Raw genomic sequence first — 19,436 nt, forward strand, 5'->3', positions numbered from 1 at the left:
TTTAAGATATCAAGATAATATACATTTTTTATTTTTCAAGAATCAGCTTTTCTTGCACAAAGTAAACATTGAAGATAACTTTAAAAATTAATAATGAATATAACAATTTCTGTAATAGGCATATAACTTCTAACTGAAGATATTTTATCGATAACAAATAAGGCATCAACAGTGAAAACAGAAAAACTTATACACAAATTCTGTGACACATAAAATCAATATTTTATTTAATTAAACATATATACATACACATTTGATGTCTTGCGATTAAAGCAATCAATAACATAGAAAATAAATGTTTACGAATCATTTATATTCTTCTAACTTTTGGCCAAGTAAGAAAGAAAAGGAATTGAAAATATCAAAATAGGATAGAGAGCGATGATGATGAGTCAGGCAGTAACAAAAATGAGAATAAAAAAAAAAAAGATAAGGATGGTGCAAAGAAAATGAAAAAGTGTAAACATGGTAAATTGCAAAAAAAGAAAAATATGAAAAAAATGTAACATACACAATAATTAAGGGAAAAAAATTGTCTAAAAAATGGCCAAATTTTAAATAGCTGTAACTTTGTTTCAAAAAATGAGAATTTAAACTTTAAAAAAGGGTTTCAAAGCTTGAAATCTCTACTTTCGAAAGGTCAGAGCTGTTATATATGTATATATACAGGGTGTTTGGTGGTCGCGTTTCACCTCTCGTGAGCAGGTAGAGTGAGTTAAACCGAATAGAAAAGTCCTGTACCATTTTGCGAAATTCGCAATAATTAATAAGAAATAAATTAAAATAGATCGGCCAATTTGCGCGCCTACAAGCACGCGGCGAGAAGAGACAACCCACTCGGGGGTCCAGCGTTATCCGCTGCTCATACATGCTATTGGTCTAGTTTACACCGTTAAATCGATTGGTACACGCATCAAGTTGGTGCGGATTAAACATTTGATTAGTCCCTGTTTACACCGATTGATTTCAAAACAGATTAGGTTAAGTTTTCAGTCCGAAAAAGAACAAATTTCACTGTTTTTCAAGTTATATAAAATTCTAAAAGTCTGAGAATCTTAATTCGATTTTTAACCTAACCTCAATTTAACAGTAGTGGCAGGGAAAATGCGATCGGAATTAAATCTGATGCGTTTACAGCGTGCTGGCATCCTTTGATACGCGTACCAACTTGGTCTGATACTCGCGAGTCAGGAGTATCGAACCAGACCAGACTAAAATAATCCGCGAGCGTTTATACCGAGCGTATCAAACGATTTGATACGGATATAGTACTTGATACGCGCATCAAGTACTCGGTGTAAACTAGGCTATTGTCTTTTGTAGATCGCTCCACCCCGCGCTTAGCAACCGCGTAACATTAGACTGTTTCTTTTCGCTGCGTACTTACAATTAGTAACCATGTAAGACTGGGCTTTATGTATATCTAATTTGTATATCAAGTGGCTATAAAAAGGGCAGACTTTGTTTGTATATGTGTGTGTGTGTGTGTGTGTGTGTGTATGTGTGCGTGCGTGCGTCTGTGTGTGTGCTTTTTTAGTAAAACTTTTATCTCTCTTTCTCTACCATTTTCTTATCCTTTCCCTTACATTAAAATAACCAGAAGAAAAATAATTAGAGAAAAGTTTTACTAAAGAAGCACACACACCCACACACACATACACACATACACACACAAAGTCTGCCCTTTTTAGGGCACTCTCTCTTGATGTACAAATTTGACTGAACAACCTCCCCGCGGTGTACATTGGATAATGCGAATGCCGATAATATGTCAAATTTGAAGCTTCGTATCTTGGGAACGGCTTGCGTAAGAGACATCAATAGGTAGTGTTTTGAAAACGTCTCGACAAGGCCTACAAGAATATGCAATAGAAAGTAGGGGGTTCCATTTAAGAAAACATCAATGACCTTGACCTGACCTTCAATAGGTCACTCAAGGTCAAGTCCATATTTTCATCATCTGTCCCTCTTCAAGTCCTACAACTTTTGTCTGAAACATTTTTCCATATCTTCCATATTTTTCGAGATTTGCCTGAGGAGATTAAAATGGGACACTCTGTATATACATATATCAGGTGTCCCATTTTAAAGGACCTACTCAAATATTTCACTGTCAGAAACACTGCGTTAAATCGAAAAATGTTTCCTACAAAAGTTGTAGGGTTTCGATGGGGACATAACATAGTAATATTCATTTGACCTTGGGCGGCGTCTCCAAGGTTAGTGAAGGTTAACCTTAAGTGAAGGTGAGAATGAATTTTGAAGAAAATGAAAAAATGCTTCAGATAAAAGTTGTTCAAATTAATTAGTAGAAAAAAATGTTATAATAAAAAATATGGGTTCCCATTAAAAAATTTTATTCTCACCTTCACTTGACCTTGGAGACGCCGCCCAAGGTCATATGAATATTACTATGTTATGTCCCCCTCGAAACCCTACAACTTTTGTAGGAAACATTTTTTTATTTAACGCAGTATTTCTGAGATATTTGAGTGGATCCTTTAAAATGGGACACCCGGTATATTTGTATATATATATATATTTTACTGCTTAAATTTGATTTTTTTGCAAAATTAAGTATACCTATATTAATAAATAGCATGAATATATATATATCGCATATTTATTAAATATGTAAGTTTCTAAATTTTAATTTTCTGAAATAATTTTTTTTTACTCAAAATAGAAATATATTTTTTATTTAAATTATTTATAAAATAAATGTTTAAAAAATTATTTTGTGTGTAGAAATTTACATTTAAAATACTATTTATAAAACAAAAAATTTGGAAAGATAATGTAACACATTTTTTGCATTGACTAAATGTGCTCAAAAAGTTTTTTAAATTTCAAGAAATTAAAGGATTTATATTCGATTTAGATACATTTCCACAAAGTTCCATTATTAGAACAATTATTCAGCACAAACCAATTACCTCCGTTTCTACAAGAAGACTAGCAAACCGTTTCAGAAATTTAAATTGAAGCAAGCAAGGATGCATAGATATACATAATTTGAAGTAATTTCAAAAACTTGATTTAAGAGCTTTCTGTTTATTCATAGGCTGGCATACGCGATAAAATATTGTTTAACATTACGCTAGCTATATGCTTTTATGTAACACAATCGGATCGATCTTTTACAATCAAGAAGTTTTTAAGAAAATCTTAATCTTACATATATTAAATTATTTTATTAACATTTTTCTTTTTGTAATTGCGCATATCGTGTGAAAAAAATATCAAGATATGTTGATGGAAATGTTCTGGAAATTTGTAAAAACAATTTCAGTTTATTAAAACATTAATACATGGTATATTATATAATTATTTAATACTAACATATATAACAATAATTATTAACACATCTAGCTATGTTCATTCATACATTATGTACATTCATTGTTTTATTATTTTAATTATTCTGCAGAAATTAATATAAAAATCATTAATCTCTCTGTAAATATTGCATAAATTACGCAAAAGGATTTATGTGAAATAAGTTCTTCAAAAGCACATTCTAATTACACGCCATATATATTTTTCTTAGCCTTTTCCACGAGATGGAAGAAAAATTCGCATGAATAAAATATACGGTATTTCTACCATTAAGGTCAATACATACGCGCAAACGTAACTAATCACAACGTATCCTATATACATAACAATCTGAAAATTGACAATAAATAATAAAAAGTTCTTTGTCGATATTGGAATATATTTTAGATATAATCTTCGCTTACGAAAGGCAGAAATTCCAAGTGAACGGATGATTCACTAGCTAGGCGAATCCCCTCTATGATGAAGGCATTCACAAGATAAGCACAATAAGTCAATTTACTAAGAGGAATCCAGCCTTTGAACGATAATAATTGATTAATGATGCCTGTAACACAATCAAGCACTTATTGTATGTATGTCAATAAAAGTAAGATTTTTCAAAATTATATCATTATATTTAGAAAAATATATGCACATACACATACACATATATATATCTACAGAATATATCTGCACTACAAATATACATATATATAATACAAATGTTTTGGACGATTCAATATCCTGTATACATATATAATGCATTTAAAAAAATGTTTCCTAAAGTTGTAAAGTATAAAGCGTTGAATTTATCGGTGATTTTGATTTGATTTGATCTTGGGCGGATGTGTTATGTCAAAGTCACTTTTATTATTTCTGGATTAAAACAATTATCTTGAATAATAATCAAAATTATTATTGATAATAAGTATTTCAAAAAGTATTTATCAAAAGATAAATGTTTTAGACAAAAGTTTATTTTTTAGTGTTCTTTCCAAAAAAATGCCATTTTAATCTTCTTTTTATTTAAGATCTTTTACCAAATTCCTTAAATCCATTTAAAGAGGGTAAGGGACGCGCTACTATATCATGAAATGGATTTCTTGAAACTTCATAACTTTTGTAAAAAATATATTTTTTTTAAATGTATTGTTTACATGAGATATTATTTAATTGTCTCGGAGTCTCGGCATATTTGTATCACATTTTCTGTATATGAATATATATGTACATACACACACACACACACACACAAATATATATATATATATATACATATAAATAATATGTATTTGAGTGTGTGTAATTAAATATAAATATATATATATATATATATTTATATTTATATTTATATACTGACCACCATGTTTAGTAACGCACGCTATTACAATCCATGCTATACCTATGGCCCAAAGTATTCTACTCAATGCAATGTAAAAAGCAGCATACAGAACAGGTATATTTTGTTCATAAATGCCTAATAATATGAAAGTACTGCATGCGCTACCAAGCCACCAACAAAAAATTACAGTTTTCTGAAAAAAATTGTTTTAGATAAAATATTGAAGTGTAATAAGAATAATAGATTTAGTGTTAAGGCACCTGGCTCCTCGCCGATCATGTTGAAATTATGACGTCAGAAACGAAAAAACATACGCTACCCAGGTAGAACATAAAACTCAAAATGACTTCATAATGACATCATCATGATTTTACTCACGCAAAATAAAATTTAAAAATGAATATATAATCTATCAGAACGTAATTCTGAAATATATTACGGAAATTATAATAAAATCATTTTAAAATAGTAATGAATTATATATACTGAAATCTTATTCAATTGACAGTCAATAAAAATTTTAATATATAAAAATTAAAAAAATTTTTTTAATTAAAAATGTTTTCAAATAAAGCAATTTTAGTCAAATTCCATAAATTTTGAAATAAAATAATAATTTGTAAATTTATCACTTATTATTTTCAAAAGTATTAAATAATTTTTCTAAAAACTCATAATATATGATTGTTGAGGAAATTGTTTTAGAATTATGAGCAACTCTCGAACGATCCGAGAGGGCTCGGCGATAACGATGACTGGAGGATCGATGATGTGGCTTGATCGGTGAAGAAGAATATCGTCATTAAATGAATCCATCTCTCTTTAGAATATCGCAGAACTTTATTGCACCAATTAACAGCTTACATGTAATTGAAAAGGATTACACGTATCGTAGGATAATTATCTCTTCCGATTCTCGCAATTATGAGAGAAGTTTCATCCTTGATTATAGTAGTAATCGTTACTACTTAGACAGCGATCGCAACAATAAATTGTCGGAATCGATATATATCGATTTTCTCTGCGCGAGGTTTTGATAATGAATTCACGTAATGATAAGAGTGACGACTATTTAACACTCGCGTAAGAAAGAACGATTATTAACGGTATAACGGCTGAGCCGAAATCGAAATTGTACTTGAGACAGCTTTGCACGTCTGGGCACGGTGCCAGCTGATAGAGATCTGCCGGCCGGCGTCTTTTCCGGAAGCACGCGTTCGGCAGTTTCTAGGTACGCACCTATCAAATCGAGGAATTCTATCCGCGAGCCAATTACCTCACGCCACGCGCCCACCGGATGACAGGTCGCGCAGCGTGGGTGATAGCCGAATTCCTCGCGATTACGTAACTCGCGCGCGACTCCGGAGGATGTCGCCATCGATCCGTCGATTGATCGCGTATCGCGTGTTCGCGCCGAGAATCGCGCTCGCGGGAATCTTGAACAATGATTATATTTTATTGTAAAAATTATATTTTATTAAATGTAAATTATGATTTATTAGGTATTGAGATACATTCAATACTCAGCCATTATCTTCAGCCATTTTCACTTGCATTTTCAATAAAATTCAATAAAATCATTATAATTCCAATAGAATATATTTCCATCAAAGTTAACGTTTAACTTAAAGGATATCTATATCGCCATTATACTTCAAATGTGAAATAATTCTTTTTTTTTTTTTTTTTTGTACTAACAAGTAACACTACCCAAGTGTCACTCGCCGATTTTTTTGAAACTTTGCACACATGTGGTATTTCGAAAAACATTTGACCCGTGTTTTTTTATTTTGGCCCATAAAAGTGTTTTAAGGATAAAAATCACCCTCGGGATATCGGATTATCGAGCTATATTTTTTTTAAAAATATTGTCTAGAGAAGTGGTTATTTTGGAATAACAAAATATCCATTTTATAAATCGGATACGCTCTATCGAATCATGATATTTTCAACTTCCGGTTCCGGCCGAAAATACGTGATTAAAACCAGAAGTGACTATTTTAAAATGGAATCTGGTATTTTTTATTACAGATTCAAATTTTATACGAAAAAACATGAAACTTTTATACCAAACATTTTTTCGAAAAATGTAATCTATGACTTTCAAATGACCTTTAAAATGAGTTTTGGTTCGATGTCGCACTTGGGTAGTATTACTTGTAAGTAATATATGAAATAAATGTCGCTTTGAAAAATCGTGACGTAAAAAGTCAATAAAGTATACAAAACTGTATATTTTTAAATGTTGTTTCGCATTTGAGGCATCGGGCGATGTGATAATTTTATTTTGTGCGATAAGTCAAAAACTTATACGCGGAACTATACATTTTTAAATATCGATTCACGTTCAAAGAACCGAGCTATAAGATTGCTTATTAAAATATTAATATTGTAATCAATTACTTATAACATTGTAATAATCAATTAATGACAACTAAAATCTTCGAATGCTGCTCAAATTCATGATCTTGATCACAGTTCAAACATATATCTCAATTTACAAGTTCATTGAAATCGATAAGATTACTATATAATATTTATTTTTGCTTTATAAGTATATTCTATATATTAAAAAAATTCTATATAAAATAATATAGATAAATAATTAATCAGTAATCTAATATTTATGTACATTCTCTAACTATTTTAATAATTATGTTTATTTTTACATTAAATTCATATAAAAGTTAAATTATACTTTACTTTTTTCAAGGCCAATTTTTGATTTAGTCTTCTTACAATATAAGCTGTAATTATGCCAATAATATATGGACCTATTCTGATCCATGGGGCGTAATACAAGACATCTAAAAGTCTGAATTGTTCATCAGGCCTACAATAAGAAAAGGACTTATATAATTAATCTCATAATTAACAAAATATTTTTATAACTTACGTCGGAACATATTCATAAGTATATGAAATATAACCAGTAAGCGCAATAGAACCTATTAAAAGTACAACCAATATAACAGCAGCCATATAAAAGTATCTGAAATTAGCAACTTATATTTATTTCAATACTGAGCACATAATGATTATAAATTATAATATACTATTAATACATCAACTTACACAGTTGACAAGATCATTATCACTGTACCAATTATAAAGTATTGCATATCATTGGCCAAATACCAACTCCAAACCATACACTACAAGAAAATAAAAACTTGTAAATAGAAACTTGAAAATGTAAATTTTAATATTTTTTTAGCAATATTAAACTAATTATAATTTCATATACGTTCATACCAGTGCATTAAAGTCGAACAGATTATTTATATATAAAAGATTTCTCCACCAATATTTTGTGCAAACTTCGTACGGTCTAAAACTTGAATAAAATTGTGAAGTTTTGTTGTACCAAGCAGAGTTTAATTGCCATATTCCTAACATCATGTAAGCAGGTGTTAACCTTAAAATTAATTATTTTTATAAACATATTAAAAAGAAAAACATTATTATATAGTAGTTCACTGTTAAAAATTTTATTTCTAAATTATTTTTATGTGCATTTTGTCTTTGTTTATTGTCTGTATAAATAAAATAATGAAAAACATACCGAATAAATCTTGTTATTATTTGAATAAAAAAGTAATTTAATTTTGCTTTATAATCGATGTAGTTCTTTTTGTGTCCATTTTATGTTTGAGATGTAAATAGGCTAATAAAAATCCACTTGAAAAAAAGAAGGTATCTACTGGTACGGTTATATTTACTACTATTCGAATTATGAAATTAGGAACGACCTTCCACGCAAATCCTTTATTGTCTATAAATACAAAAAATTTTTGTTATACGTAAAAAATAAGGCATATACACATATATATAAATTTTACAGTCTTATCCGAATTACTCACCGATGAAATCCATCGTAAAGAATGCGGTATGAAGATAAATTATCCAACACATGCTTAGAAATTTCAGACCGTGAATGACAGGTATAGCATCAGAATCCAATTTCGTGTTGAATATTATTCCTGTATTTGTGTATACGGAAAAACACACTAGAATTTTTCCAATTCTATTTTCTCGAAGTAAAACTGAAGCTTTTTCCATTTCCATTAATTCCATTTCCTCGGGCATATTTTTCACATCTGAATCACAATACAGAATTTTTAGTAGTATATTTATATAAAAATTAAATGTACTCTGATTAGTTGAGAGAAAATTGAAAAGAGCAAGCATTATATAAATTTTAAATTCAATAAAGAATATATATGTATATATACAGGATATGACTATATATGATAAATTTTTGCTGACCCTTATTAAAATAACTGACAATTGACTTTTGACAGTAATTAAATATTAAATACAGAAAGAATATAATTTTTATTTTCTTTAAATGCGATGCATGATGATCAAAATTATGAGTATAATCAGTTATTAAAATTGAAAAAGTGGTTTTAGATACGATACTTACCAGTGGTAGTTTGATTTTTTACTTAATTAAATATTTTTGATGCTCAAATATATCGTATATTCCAATTATCATCATATAAATAGTAAGTGCTAAAAAACTGCAATTATGCAAAACATAAATAAAAAATAAATATAAAATATATGTCTATTATTTCAAAACATTTTTGAAAGCTATATAAGAAAATTTGCATATTATTGTATGTCAATAAAGTTATCACACACACACACATAATATTAATTATATATTTACTTTATATTTTCTAACATACCAGATGAAAAATATTAAATAACCATTATTGAATAACCATAGCAGATCGTTTTTTAGATCTTTAACCTCGACCAATTTGAAGTCCACAGAATAAAGGTCATTGATAAGGAAAACTCTGTCATGAAATATTTTTTCCAGAATTAAATTTAGATTATTTATAGAACACGATGCTAAACAGAGGCCAAGTGTAATTAAATCCTAAAACAAAACATATAGTTCATATTAATATATTTGTATATGTATGTACATACATAATATCAATGCATTCTCATATAATTTTGTCTATAGTAATAGCGTATCAAGAGACACGGTAGTGTCTCGCGCCAAGTTTAATAAGCGTAGCTTTGCGTAGCGACCGCGAGGCATGCCGTGTATCTATACGCGAGTCGGACAGTTGAGAGTATCATATATTTTATATACACAATAACGGCTGAAGCGATCGAGTTCTTACTACGCTCAATCGATAGATTAAGTTCAAATTATATAATAAAAGTGCCTTTATTTTTTCTCTATGTGCTTTATAAACGGAGATATTATAATGTAAAGTTCGTTTTTATAAAAAATTGATTCAAGTTTGATCGTATTGCATATCACATGCATGTAGTATAGTATTGTAAAATCGTGTTATTTCTTTTAAATCTACATTCTACATTTTGCAATACTATATTACATACATATGATATGTAATAACACATATATGTGATTTTCTTTCATAACAACCTTTCTTGTTACGCTATCATTATATTTCTTTATAAGTATGTAATTATTGATATAAAATAAGGAAGTGAAAAAAAGCTATTATATACATCAACATTGATCAAATTAAAGATAACATAAAGTCATCTCTATCTTTGCAGAAAGTTACTTTTTCTTAAAACACAATATACTTTTAATTGTAATTCAGCTCAGTGCACGCTGCTAAAGTTGTGGGATATGTTGGTGCTGGTACAGTGGAGTTTCGTACGGGAGCGCGAAATTGAACGGCGCAAAATGGGACGCGATGTGCAAAAAATACGACAATTGTAGCAAGAGATGGAGATAAAATAAGCTGATGAGGAAAGGATGCGAGAAAAGGTTGCAGAAGCCGCAGCTCGCGAAAAAGTTAGACAACAAATTGCTTAAGATAAGTTAGAGCGGAAACAAAAAGAGCTTGCGCTGCAGGTTGCAGGTTAGTATTATTTTAATTTATTTCATTATTAAGTTTTATCGGTTACATTATATTATTATTATACTTTATTATTTTTATTATTATATATTATATTTTATTATTTATATTTTATACTTATATTTATATTTATATTTTATATTTATATTTTATTATTTATTTATTATTATTATTATGAATAAATATATACTACAAAAAAAATGATATAACCCAAAAAAATAATTTTTTTTTTAAAAAGGTAAAAAAAGGGTGTCAAGTTCACGCGCCATGTGATAAAGTGTTATATAAAAACAATGTTTTTACATTATTGTAAAAAAACTTAATATTTCTAAAATAAATAATGATATCAAAAAATTGAGCCAAATAAATAAAAATTTGTTTTATAAAAAAAAATTTGTGTTATTATTTTAAATATTTAAAATAAAATACTCAGCTAAATATAAATGTGTATTAATTTTGCAGATTATTATCTGATCTGAAATATAAAATTTATCACAGAATCACCTTTGTATTTTTAAGAATGATATCATCTGCATAATCGAAACGATTTAAACCCGGCATTGAAAGAATTAAAATAACGAACAAAAACTTGGCGTGCCCGTCGGGACACTAAAATTACATTTTCCTAATAAGATTGTTTAAAAATGAATGGTTTAAAAAAAAAAGACATAAAAAAACAAATTTTTTTTAAATAAAACATTTCGGAGAAAATGTAAAAGTGATCATATCCTATATAAATATGTACGATATAATATTCTATATAAATATGTATATCTATATGTTTAAAAAAGAGAATTCAAGTTTAATTTTAAGATATAAAAATGAATATATTGTATAATCTAGAATTGGATTATTACATATCATTGTTACAACTCGATAAAATAAAACTTTTAAAATCTATATAAATTCACTTTAATTTAATTTATAACTTCATATACTTTTTCTATATTAATTTTATGAAACTTATATATTTCATAAAAATGTAATAACTTACTTCATTGAACATATTTATATGATATTGAAGAGTACTGTTGTGTTTAAAACGAGCAACAAAGTAATTTACTTTGAAAGGTGGAAATTCCTTTTGTGGATCACGATATTTCGTATTATTTAATATATGACGCTCTGCGATCTGTAGAGGAACTGTATTCATTAAATCGAGACATTGGCTACGACTACCCAGCCAATAATTATTTCCATAAAGAAAGCCTGGTTTATATCCACCGCTAGAGTCCAGCACTTAAAAATATAAAATAAGTTTTATTAATTATTACTTAAGCAAAACTTAAGCAATATTTTTTAGTCATTAATTAATCATCAATATTTTAATTATTTATTAAATTCCAAATGTTATTTTTTCATGTCTCACATTATTTAGATTTAGATTATTATATACATATATTCGTTAAGGCTCCTTGCTCCTCGCCGATCATGTTGAAATTGTGACGTCAGAGGCGAGAAAACATATGCTAAAAATTCTTAGATGCCATTTCGAAATAAGAAAATATTTCGATGAAATAGCACTTAAAAATATATCCCTTTTTCCTTTTATAATCAATCAATAGCTGTAAAATGACTGTAATATAAGGCCCAATCTATTTGGTCTTTGCACATGCGCAGTGATTCCGCATGACAAAGTCTGATATCACATCATTTTACGGTGGTTGATTGACTGTCAAAAGAAAAGAATAGTTTTCGAGGTATTTTAAAAGTGTGTTAAAGCCATCTGAAATAGTGTTTCATCGAAATATCTTTTCATTTAAAAATAAATCTAAGAATTTTCAGCGTGTGCTTTCTCGCCTCTGACGTCACAATCCAACATAACCGCGGCGAGGACCCATACAGCACTTTGCTGTATTTGCACATCATGCGATTGATTAATCGATGAATTAAAATAGTCGCCCCATGTACGTATGTATATGATGTATGCGTGCGTCAATGTTAAGTGTGATGGGTGTGTATAATGACTTCCGTGAAATCAAAAGTGTCTTGTTTTTCAACATATGTAGATCAAATAGTGTTAAATACCTGATACCCGACCGTCTATAATTTTTTCTTAATTATACATTAAATACATGACATAGATTCTCGATAGATATCCGGTGTTTGCGATAAAGTCAGTTTGCTCTTCTGGAAATAATAAGACCTGCTTATCCGTAACTTTTGCACACATTATTAGGAAAATTATTACTGAAAAGGGTATTAATATTCATAGTCATATTATCAACAAATGCAATTTTGCTCATTTTATTATACTTCATGCATATGTGTCTCCAATTTATTGCTTGATCATCGTTTAATAATGCTTAATTTTAGTAGTTTACAAATTCTCTTGATAAAGTTTAGTATTTGGTATTTATTACACAAATCTCTTTCCATGCAAAACAAAAATACTAATCTTTTGTTAAAAAATAGAAGAGATCTTATTACTCCCTGTAGAATAAAAATCTGAGTATATTGCTAAAGTATATTGCTAAATATATTGCTAAAAAAATGTATGACTGTTACTGATTATTATATATAATGTTCTTAAAAAAAGGAATTCCTTAAAACTTTACCATATAGTCACAGGATATTAACTCTATTATAATCCAAAATCATGTTATTCGACATACGTATAATTAAGAAATCGTATTGCTAAGTAAGAATAACTTAAAAGGAATGTTATCTAAAAAAGAAAAAGAGAGTTTCGCACAAAAACAATAAAAAAGTTTAAAAATCAACATTTAAAAAACTACAAGGCAAATGACACGATGCATACTTAATATTAAAAATTATTAATATTTAAAGAAAATATTTGCTCATGCAAGTTTAAATGTAAAATCGACGATTACAGGCATCCTCAACCTACCTAATCTATCGCTCTGAAGTATTATTAGATCTAATTTGGATACCTTCCGATTTTCTAAACAGAATACTGTGTTTCGATGGAATGCTTGTGCATTAATTTAAGGTCAGAGCCTGGTATTGAGCTTCGTGGACGACGTGAGACATATATTTTGCGATATCGTTTCTTTTCTTAACTCTTGACAACGATCGTTTACGTCTATATTTTATTATGTTATTTATATACTTTTATCTCATTTTTTCTTTTTAATATCTAATTTTTTTTAATATCTGATGATAATTTTGTAATTGTTATTAATATATTATTCTTTTTTCCTTTTTCTTATTATTTGATGACATTTTTGTAATTATTTATATTTTGCGCTGAAGATGATCCGAAGAAAGAATGCAAACGTCCGCTAATGTTTTAAATTTATAGATATAGTAAACAATTATTTTGTACTTGTATTTTGTACAATTACTGCTCTTCTGATGTTATAGCCATCCGATAACTTTTTATTAAATTATCAAAGACCTTATTTCTTCTGCTGATTATTAATATTTATAAAGATAGATGTTTTCTTTTTAAATATTTCTATTATGTAAATATATGTTTAATTCTAAACATTACATTATTAAATCTTATATCGGTTTATTAACAATTGTATTAAAGTTATATTATATATTTATTTATTTTACATTTTACATTAAATAAAGCATTTTGTAATAATAATATTTACGCAATAAATAATAATAATGGAATATAGTGAAAGGCCAACTAACGAGCAAATAAATAGATATAATATAATATAATAAATTCATTTAATCATGCTCTTAAAATTAATAACATGTAAATTCTTAACATGTAGACCCTATCTTATCGCTCGGCGCTTTATTATCCCGGTTTATCGGTGAGTGAAAAAAAGCTTGCAAATATTACATCCGGGGTTCGAAAAGAATAAAACAGACGCGTTTGTTCGCTGTACGGAATAATGGAAAGAGCAAAAAAAATGGTGCTGATTTCTACGGAAAATCTCGAAAGAATGCGACAAATGCAGCATCAACAGCTACAACCGGAAATAACAAAAACTACAATAACCCTGGATAACTCGCCGAAGAAAAAAAATATGATATCTGACGGGGAAAACGATAATAATAATAACACCGTACGGACTCCAGGAACCCCCTTATCGCGACTCGACGCGGAAATGTGGCATATTCTTAACCTCGCGACTCCTCTAGATGAAGGCGAAAGATGGAAATTGTATAAAGAAGTACTTCAGCGTTATCTTCACTTTGTTCGAGAAGCGAAAAAACGCTTACGCAATGACTCGCGCGAGGATACACGTGGTAACGTCGACGACACAAGTAATGTTGACAGCGACGGAGGCGAAGGCGATCAGAATAAAGATATCGATTTGCCCGTTGATGATGACCTTATGGAAATACAATCTCATAGAAATACTTCAATCAGCAGTGATGGTACCGTTAACGAGAGTAGTTTCGGGAAGAAACGCGCTCAATCTGCGGAAAAGATCAAAGAAATATTCAGCAGTGTGCCGCAAACTTATCGTTTTAAAGCAAACGCGTTATTGAAATTTTTGTTAAATATTCAGTCATCGAAGATTAGCTGGGATAGACGCGGACTCGTGACTATTGTCACGTCCGGCTACTTAAATTTTTTCACTCTTATGCAAAATAATTCTAAGTTCTTATAACACCGTTCGAAATGCGCGCCAATGCCGGCCATGACGTCTAACTCCGCCTAGTGCCTGAGCGCGGCGCTCCGCAGCACCTGGGAACTTCCCTACCACGGCAACTCCCTACTCTAGAGAGTTCCCCCACTCTCGGCCGCCGCAACCGAGCTACCGAAAACCGAAGGACCTCAGAGCGAGCCCAGAGGAGCTCAGTTCTAATCGCGCCGTCAAGCAGAGCAGTCACCTTTAAGACTCTCTCCGAATTCTAAAATTCTAATTCTAATTCTAAGACTCTAATTCTAACTTTAACTCTAAGATTCTAACTCTAAAATTTAACTTAGATACTTTGTATTACTCGTAGTGTTATACTAGAATAAAAGTGTTATATATATATATATTCTAAATTCATTCTAAATTAGTTCCAACCTCGTGTATCTCCAAGCCTATATTATTTCTAAAACGCATCTCGAATTCTCTCGCCTGCACATGCCGAATAATCCATTCCTAACAAATTATTATTCTATAACATAGAAATATTTTCTGAACCTCGTAGTGATTATTCAGAGAGGACGAACCGCTCATAATCTCTCGCCGAAAGCAACAACAAACAGTGAGGACCGCCGCACGTTAGTTATTGCAGAAGCGAAACGACGTTCAGAATGTTTAAATTTTATAATGCCTAAAACACGCCGTGCAGGAAGAAAGAATCAACTACGGCGTATAACAGCACGACTACATCGCACTGAATCAACACGTGGTCTCTCTAATTTCATTGGAATCGACTATCATAACGACGCGGAATACGATAGATTGTTCGGCGACTCCGTGCCTTTTAGCATTAATAATAATAATAATAATCACGCGGACGTTAAATTACGGGAGTGGCCTACGCAATTGCACGCGATCGAAATCAAGAATTCCAAGGTGCCATTGAACGACATCCCGGACAACGATCCACGCCGTACAAGGTATCTGCAGAAAGGTCTGGCATCCTGTACACCCTCTACAACGCGGCTACCCCGGATCATCGCCATCCAGTCGTTGTCCATTCCTTGGAAATTAAATAAGGTAGGTGCTCAAGATATTTCTTTACAACACGAGCCTCCCTTCTGCCCGGGAACCCGCGAAATACAAGAATATATTTCGGAAACTACGTCTACGCATTTTTGAATCACTTAACAATAATAACTAATAAATTCTCTTGCAATTTTAGAAATATTAGCTTACCACGTGGTTTCCAGAATATTCTCTGCGCGTCTTAAATTTTCTCATCTCCCAAAAAGAGAAATCGTGCGAAACCTTTTTTTTTATCAAGGGTCAGTTTATGGCCCTCATAAAACTGCAGTAGGTATCCTACAGTCAACCCTTTGGAAAATTCTAAATCTTTCCAGAATATCTAGAAACTTCGTGAACGTGTTAGAACATTCAAATCGACCTCATGGCAATTATTTATTTTAACTAACATTAGTTTAAACAATCGACTCCTATGTGTCCAATAATACCGTCACACTTGGACATCCCCACCACTTTGCTCCTCCCCGAGGATGATTCCGAGGAAGAAACTATTGAAGAAACCCTAAATAACCTCCCGTATTGCCAACGGATAATCGGTTTTATTAATAAGGAAACAAGTGCCGCTCTCTGTACGGATTGCCGTATGCGTTTACCTATTGGCGTGCAATCTGAGTGGTTAACTTGCGCTAAGCATCTCCTCGTTATCGGCGACGTACCGACCGGAGTCGTTTGCTCAGTCTGCAGTTTTTACCGACTGTCGAAAACACGTGACATCGACCACCCTTGTTATCATTGCCAACGAGCTTACCTTCTGTACCGCCGTGGTGAAGAACCCTACCGTATCGACTCGGATGGTAATACAGTAATCACTATTTTCCACTCCGTCAACGATTCACTCGAACGATTCCGCGGATACATGGACTGATTCGTCAGTAATCGAACCTATACGAAACGCTCCCTTTCTCCCAAAAACGCAACCGTGACCATAAAGGAAATACCTGTCGTCGTGGGTATCCCCGGAGTAATTCCGAAATACGACGTAGTCCGCCCCGCAGTTCGAGTTCGTAGGTCGCGATTTAAATTTCGTAAAATTTACGCCGCAACTGCACCCCCGGACGTAACACTATAGACGGTGATGTTGTAGCGGGGTCGAATATTAGCGATCTTATAAACGACGCGGTACGTGAGAGAAAAACGGTGAAAGCTATCGGAAGAATTCAGTTTGCTCAATTACTGCAAGACATAGGTACACCCTCCAGTCTTATAGGGAATCGCGATTTATTGACTACGATCACTCGTAGATCTCTGCGTATTAAAAAAACCCTGCCACGTGGAAGCTCCACCCCGAAAACTTCACTGTCGCGTTCAAAGTCATACGGTCAGGAGTTAAACGAAACCGAAGGAGACACGGTGTTTTTATCCGCCACTGACGACAGCGACGATAATAAAACATTAGTGCCGGATACTTCGCCTAAGAAAAAAAAAGGTATATTCCATTGGAGCTCACTCAAATAATGGAACTCGAAAAATTGTATTACGTTCCCTCGCACTATGCCGGCTATTCCGCGACGGAGAATTTATCTCGAGCTGCTAAACCAAATTTTACGCGTACCGATGTCATTGAATGGCTTAAATCGCAAGATGCGTATACGCTGCATCGACCAGTACGTCGAAAATTTCCACGTTTACATTATAATGTAACAAATATCGACGATTTATGGGAGTCAGATTTGATCGATCTTCGTAATCTCAAGAGCTATAATGACGGATATTCTTATTTATTGATAATTATCGATGTCCTTAGTAAATTCGTTTGGGTAGAACCATTACGCGACAAAACAGCTACCTGTGTGACAAAAGCCTTTCAACGTGTACTTTTGAGAAACAAAAAACGTCAACCTGTTTACCTGCAGACGGATAAAGGTAAAGAATTTATAGCCCAGCCTGTACAGAAATTTTTAAAAGAAAAAGACATTCGTTTTTGCGTAGCCCGTAATCCCGATGTTAAAGCAGCTATAGTGGAGCGATTTAATAGAACGCTCAAGGAACGGCGATATTTTACACATAAAAATACGCGACGCTACATCGATGTTTTACAGGATATCGTTCGCGCTTACAACCATACTCGTCATACATCTATTAAAATGCAACCCGCAGCCGTTACGCGGGAAAATGCTCGTATCGCGTGTGAAAATATAAATCGTCGATGGAAGAACAACAAAGAGAAGAAGAAAAGGAATTGCGAGGCTAAGCAGAAGGCTAAATATAACGTGGGCGAACTCGTGCGTGTCAGTAGGGCAAAAGTAGTGTTTGAGAAAGGATACGAGGCAAAGTGGAGCGAAGAAATATTTCGAATTCACCGCGTTCTCGAATGGAGGAAACCCATCGTATACGAACTAAGCGATTTAACAGGCGAGGATATAGACGGAATTTTTTACGAACAAGAATTAACTCCGGTCAATAAAGATTTACAAGAGGAAGAATTTATCGTCGATCGGATAATAAAGAGCAGAGGACGCGGTAACAATAAACAAATATTAGTTAGTTGGCAAGGTTATCCCTCTAAATTCGACTCTTGGATTCCCGCATCAAGTTTAAGATTTTTGAGTCAAAATGAGGGGAGAAGAATTTTTTATTCTTCCGAGCAATAGTAGCATGCGTTACTTTCCGGAAAATACAACCTCGTGTTTCACCACCGAATTACCTCAGCGTATAGAATTACACGGACGTTGGGAAGAGTCACGGAGATTCAGTTTCCGTGTAGTTTCCTACATATACAGGATAATGAAGGATTAATCGATATTAACGAACGCGGGTATAAGACGGGTAAGGCTATGAAATCTCAGGTACCCGCGGGTATTTACTCAAGTATGCGCGATATTATAGCGTGTGTGAATCACGCTGCTAAATCTGTCAATTCGCATATCGTTTGGCATTTCGTCATCTTCATGGGAGGTAAAGTTTTCATGAAACTTGACTGCGAAGAAAAAAATTGTAGTATGACGCATTATGTAAATTTTTCCGACAAACTTCGCCGCATACTCGGCTTTGATATACACATCAAGCGTAAAGATCTTGTTCAACTCGATAGTGAGCCCGCTGTACCATCTCTGCTGCCCACGTGGTTTTATAATGAAATCGGTATCAAAATGCACAATAACAGCGAAAAGCTCGTTAAAATCGAAAGTAGTTCCGTTATACCCGATGTTTTACCATCATGGGTTTATGATGAAGAGTTGCATTCTCTGCTATTTTAGCTCACGCACTCGCGTATGTTAATAGGTGACGAACCAGGTAGTTTGTCGCGAGGTATTCCCGACAAGCTCTTTGTCTATTGCGACATTTACGAATCTTATATTACCGGCGATGTACAAT

General features: G+C 32.0%; 1 pseudogene; it reads right to left on the reverse strand.

Moving 5' to 3' along the window:
- Positions 1 to 3,518: 3,518 nt before the first annotated feature.
- On the reverse strand, positions 3,519 to 11,957 carry LOC145932848 (nose resistant to fluoxetine protein 6-like; annotated as a pseudogene).
- Between the last annotated feature and the right edge of the window lie 7,479 nt (positions 11,958 to 19,436).

Source organism: Prenolepis imparis, unplaced genomic scaffold (assembly GCF_030444845.1).
Source record: "Prenolepis imparis isolate NDT839.2.m4 unplaced genomic scaffold, iyPreImpa1.0 SCAF_2, whole genome shotgun sequence".
NCBI classification, from domain to species: domain Eukaryota; kingdom Metazoa; phylum Arthropoda; class Insecta; order Hymenoptera; family Formicidae; genus Prenolepis; species Prenolepis imparis.